This window comes from Pseudophryne corroboree, chromosome 1 (genome assembly GCF_028390025.1).
Source record: "Pseudophryne corroboree isolate aPseCor3 chromosome 1, aPseCor3.hap2, whole genome shotgun sequence".
Lineage (NCBI taxonomy): Eukaryota > Metazoa > Chordata > Amphibia > Anura > Myobatrachidae > Pseudophryne > Pseudophryne corroboree.
Genome location: NC_086444.1, coordinates 1199013174 through 1199019173, shown reverse-complemented (window position 1 = coordinate 1199019173; position 6000 = coordinate 1199013174).

The following is a 6000-nucleotide window of genomic DNA, read 5'->3' as shown; positions in this document are numbered from 1 at the left end:
GGTATCCCCATTTTACACAGTACGGCAGGCAGGTATCCCCATTTTACAAAGTGCGGCAGGCAGGTATCCCCATTTTACACAGTGCGGCAGGCAGGTATCCCCATTTTACACAGTACGGCAGGCAGGTATCCCCATTTTACACAGTACGGCAGGCAGGTGTCCCCATTTTACACAGTGCGGCAGGCAGGTGTCCCCATTTTACACAGTGGGGCAGGCAGCTATCCCCATTTTACACAGTACGGCAGGCAGGTGTCCCCATTTTGCACAGTACGGCAGGCAGGTGTCCCCATTTTACACAGTACGGCAGGCAGGTGTCCCAATTTTACACAGTGCGGCAGGCAGGTATCCCCATTTTACACAGTGGGGCAGGCAGGTGTCCCCATTTTACACAGTACGGCAGGCAGGTGTCCCCATTTTACACAGTGGGGCAGGCAGCTATCCCCATTTTACACAGTACGGCAGGCAGGTGTCCCCATTTTACACAGTACGGCAGGCAGGTGTCCCCATTTTACACAGTACGGCAGGCAGGTATCCCCATTTTACACAGTGCGGCAGGCAGGTATCCCCATTTTACACAGTACGGCAGGCAGGTGTCCCCATTTTACACAGTACGGCAGGCAGGTGTCCCCATTTTACACAGTGGGGCAGGCAGCTGCCCCCATTTTACACAGTACGGCAGGCAGGTGTCCCCATTTTACACAGTACGGCAGGCAGGTGTCCCCATTTTATACAGTACGGCAGGCAGGTGTCCCCATTTTACACAGTACGGCAGGCAGGTGTCCCCATTTTACACAGTACGCAGGCAGGTATCCCCATTTTACACAGTGGGGCAGGCAGCTATCCCCATTTTACACAGTACGGCAGGCAGGTGTCCCCATTTTACACAGTACGGCAGGCAGGTGTCCCCATTTTACACAGTACGGCAGGCAGGTGTCCCCATTTTACACAGTACGGCAGGCAGGTGTCCCCATTTTACACAGTACGGCAGGCAGGTGTCCCCATTTTACACAGTACGGCAGGCAGGTATCCCCATTTTACACAGTGCGGCAGGCAGGTATCCCCATTTTACACAGTACGGCAGGCAGGTGTCCCCATTTTACACAGTACGGCAGGCAGGTGTCCCCATTTTACACAGTGGGGCAGGCAGCTATCCCCATTTTACACAGTACGGCAGGCAGGTGTCCCCATTTTACACAGTGCGGCAGGCAGGTATCCCCATTTTACACAGTACGGCAGGCAGGTGTCCCCATTTTACACAGTGCGGCAGGCAAGTGTCCCCATTTTACACAGTGGGGCAGGCAGCTATCCCCATTTTACACAGTACGGCAGGCAGGTGTCCCCATTTTATACAGTACGGCAGGCAGGTGTCCCCATTTTACACAGTACGGCAGGCAGGTGTCCCCATTTTACACAGTACGCAGGCAGGTATCCCCATTTTACACAGTGGGGCAGGCAGCTATCCCCATTTTACACAGTACGCAGGCAGGTGTCCCCATTTTACACAGTACGGCAGGCAGGTGTCCCCATTTTACACAGTACGGCAGGCAGGTGTCCCCATTTTACACAGTACGGCAGGCAGGTGTCCCCATTTTACACAGTGCGGCAGGCAGGTGTCAAGTGGGGGTTGGAGGGAGGGAGGGGAGAGAGAGATAGAGATACTACTTACATCTTCCTGCTCTTCGGGTCCGGCTGCCTCACGTCCCTCGCGCCGGCCACCTCCTCCTTCCAGGCTTATCTCCTCTCCTCCATCTTCCCAAGCACTCCTGCTCGGGGGTGGGGTTTCGCGGAATGACGCGTTTGCGTTGTGACATCACGACGCAAACGCGTCATTCTGCGAAACTCCGCCCCCCGAGCAGGAGCGCTCGGGAAGAGGGAGGAGAGGAGATAAGGACACACAAAGTGCCGCAGCGGGCGCCCCGTACGGTTGCACGGCTCGCCCGCCGCTAGAAACGGCACTGGACCTGTCAATGATTACTAACATGTGTACTTTCACTGCATATGATGCTGTCACCATTGAAAGAATGGTGGAGGATTATATCGGTGACAGCATCCAAGTAGGCATGTCTGACAATCCGTATGTATACTGGCAGGATAAAGAGCTATTTGGAGGCCCTTGCTGATCCCCCCCCCCCCCCCCCCCCGTGTGCAGTCGGTCACCTTGTCAGCGATCAGTGTAGGAGTTTACTTCAACAAAATGTGGAGAAGATGATGTTCATCAAAATGAATTATAAATTGCTCCAGGAAGAACTTTACCAACAATTGCCTCCAGAAAGTACACAGTGACCTGTGGTGGTGGATTCCAGTGGGAATGAATTAATACTCGAGGAGGAGGAGGATGATGTACACACTGAAAGGGTTGAGGAATCGGAGGATGAGGATGACATTTTGCCTCTGTAGAGCCAGTTTGTGCAAGGAGAGATGAATTGCTTCTTTTTTGGTGGGGGGATTAATTGTTTCATTTTTTGGTGGGGGCCCAAACAAACCAATAATTTCAGCCACAGTCGTGTGGCAGACCCTGTCGCTGAAATGATTGGTTTGTTAAAGTATGCATGTCCTGTTTATACAACATAAGGGTGGGTGGGAGGGCCCAAGACAATTCCATCTTGCACCTCTTTTTTTTCTTTTGCATTATGTTCTGTTTGGGGCCTATTTTTTAAATCTGCCATCCTGTCTGCCACTGCAGTGCCACTCCTAGATGGGCCAGGTGTTTGTGTCGGCCACTTGGGTCGCTTAGGTTAGCCACACAGCTACCTCATTCCACCTCTTTTTCTTCTTTGCATCATGTTCTGTTTGGGGCCTAGTTTTCAAATCTGCCATCCTGTCTGCCACTGCAGTGCCACTCCTAGATGGGCCAGGTGTTTGTGCCGCACACTTGTATCGCTTAGCTTAGTCATCCAGCGACCTCGGTGCAACCTTTTGACCTAAAAACAATATTGTGAGGTGTTCAGAATAGACTGGAAATGAGTGGAAATTAATGTTATTGAGGTTAATTATACCGTAGGATCAAAATTACCCCCAAATTCTGTGATTTTAGCAATTTTTTTTTTTTTTTTAAATCAATCACATCCAAATCCAAAACCTGAAAGGGTGGTTTAGGCAAATATCAATTCAGATCCAAAACACAAGCGGGATCCAGATCCAAAACCAAAATACGAAAAGTGCCCGCCACACATCTCTAGTTTGAACACACCACACCCACATCTGCTAACAAATTTGCTACTACGTTCAGGTCTGAATTAGGCCTAAGTTTCCTCTTTCCTCGCTCGGTTATTATACAACATAGGCAGGTTGAGAGGAAACAGGTGTTACCGTGTTTGTGATGTCATAGACCTACGTACTGTACATAAACAGCTTTTGTGATGTCACTCAGCCTAGGAATAGCAGTTTGCCACAGACAGTGCAGACACTGATGAACAAGTGTGCACTGCATCTTCTCCATCTATTGATGTTCCACAGCTGAGAGATTTGTACATCACAGTCTCAGGTAAGCTAATTTTATGGCCAATATTGTTATTTCTGTCTAAAGGGGTGTACACACGCGAGATTCGGGCTAAACCCCCGATTCTCACTATGCGATAGGGACTAGATCGGTATCGAAAGCAAAGATGACTGTGCTTGTGATACTGGCTTTGTACAATTTTTTCTAAGTTTCAATTTTGACTATCTTTTATATTAGATAGTCAAAATTGACTTTCCTGCACAGTCTATCTGGGCTTGCGATACCGACCTCGCGGGACCGAATCGGGATCGCAAGGTGACTTTCAGCTTGCGATCTGCACTAACTTTCTTTTCGATTGTGACTATATAGTCAAAATCGCAAAAAAAATATCTCACCGTGTATACACACCTTAAGAGACACAGAATGGGATACTGATGATGATGATGATGATGATGATGATGATGATGATGAAAATACTGTAATAATAAAGAAAATTCAAAAACAATTTCTATAAAAAGTTTGAGTATGGCTGACTTGTTACTCCTAGGTTATTTTGTTTACAGTAAAAAATTATAATCGGAATCTATTAAACTATAATCATTCATTTAGACATTGGTTCAAACTTTCTCCTTGCTTCCCCAAATGTAATTATATAGATGTGTAGATTTGCTCCATGGTGGCAGCTGGTGTTGGGATCAAGTGTCAGGTCCCAGCGCCGGAGGTACAGCGGCGGTCAGCACCAAAGTATTGCATCCAATTAGGTTCTATCTGGAATTTTACAGGTTGTGCTTAGAGATGAGCGGGTTCGGTTTCTCTGAAACCGAACCCGCACGAACTTCATGTTTTTTTCACGGGTCCGAGCAGACTCGGATCCTCCCGCCTTGCTCGGTTAACCCGAGCGCGCCCGAACGTCATCATGACGCTGTCGGATTCTCGCGAGACTCGGATTCTATATAAGGAGCCGCGCGTCGCCGCCATTTTCACACGTGCATTGAGATTGATAGGGAGAGGACGTGGCTGGCGTCCTCTCCATTAGAAATTAGATTAGAAGAGAGAGAGAGATTGTGCAGAGTCAGACAGAGTTTACCACAGTGACCAGTGCAGTTGTTGTTAGTTAACTTTTATTTATTTTAATATAATATATCCGTTCTCTGCTATATCCGTTCTCTGCCTGAAAAAAAACGATACACAGCAGCAGCCAGTCACACAGTGTGACTCAGTCTGTGTGCACTCAGCTCAGCCCAGTGTGCTGCACATCAATGTATAAAAGGCAAAGCTTATAATAATTGTGGGGGAGACTGGGGAGCACTGCAGGTTGTTATAGCAGGAGCCCCCAGGAGTACATAATATTATATTAATTTAAAATTAAACAGTGCACACTTTTGCTGCAGGAGTGCCACTGCCAGTGTGACTAGTGGTGACCAGTGCCTGACCACCAGTATAGTAGTATATTGTTGTATGTATCGTATACTATCTCTTTATCAACCAGTCTATATTAGCAGCAGACACAGTACAGTGCGGTAGTTCACGGCTGTGGCTACCTCTGTGTCGGCAGTCGGAACTCGGCAGGCAGTCCGTCCATCCATAATTGTATTATTATTATAATATATACCACCTAACCGTGTTTTTTTTTTCATTCTTTATACCGTCGTCATAGTGTCATACTAGTTGTTACGAGTATACTACTATCTCTTTATCAACCAGTGTACAGTGCGGTAGTTCACGGCTGTGGCTACCTCTGTGTCGGCAGTCGGCAGGCAGTCCGTCCATCCATAATTGTATTATTATTATAATATATACCACCTAACCGTGGTTTTTTTTTCATTCTTTATACCGTCGTCATAGTGTCATACTAGTTGTTACGAGTATACTACTATCTCTTTATCAACCAGTGTACAGTGCGGTAGTTCACGGCTGTGGCTACCTCTGTGTCGGCAGTCGGCAGGCAGTCCGTCCATCCATAATTGTATTATTATTATAATATATACCACCTAACCGTGGTTTTTTTTTCATTCTTTATACCGTCGTCATAGTGTCATACTAGTTGTTACGAGTATACTACTATCTCTTTATCAACCAGTGTACAGTGCGGTAGTTCACGGCTGTGGCTACCTCTGTGTCGGCAGTCGGCAGGCAGTCCGTCCATCCATAATTGTATTATTATTATAATATATACCACCTAACCGTGGTTTTTTTTTCATTCTTTATACCGTCGTCATAGTGTCATACTAGTTGTTACGAGTATACTACTATCTCTTTATCAACCAGTGTACAGTGCGGTAGTTCACGGCTGTGGCTACCTCTGTGTCGGCAGTCGGCAGGCAGTCCGTCCATCCATAATTGTATTATTATTATAATATATACCACCTAACCGTGGTTTTTTTTTCATTCTTTATACCGTCGTCATAGTGTCATACTAGTTGTTACGAGTATACTACTATCTCTTTATCAACCAGTGTACAGTGCGGTAGTTCACGGCTGTGGCTACCTCTGTGTCGGAACTCGGCAGGCAGTCCGTCCATCCATAATTGTATTATATACCACCTAACCGTGGTTTTTTT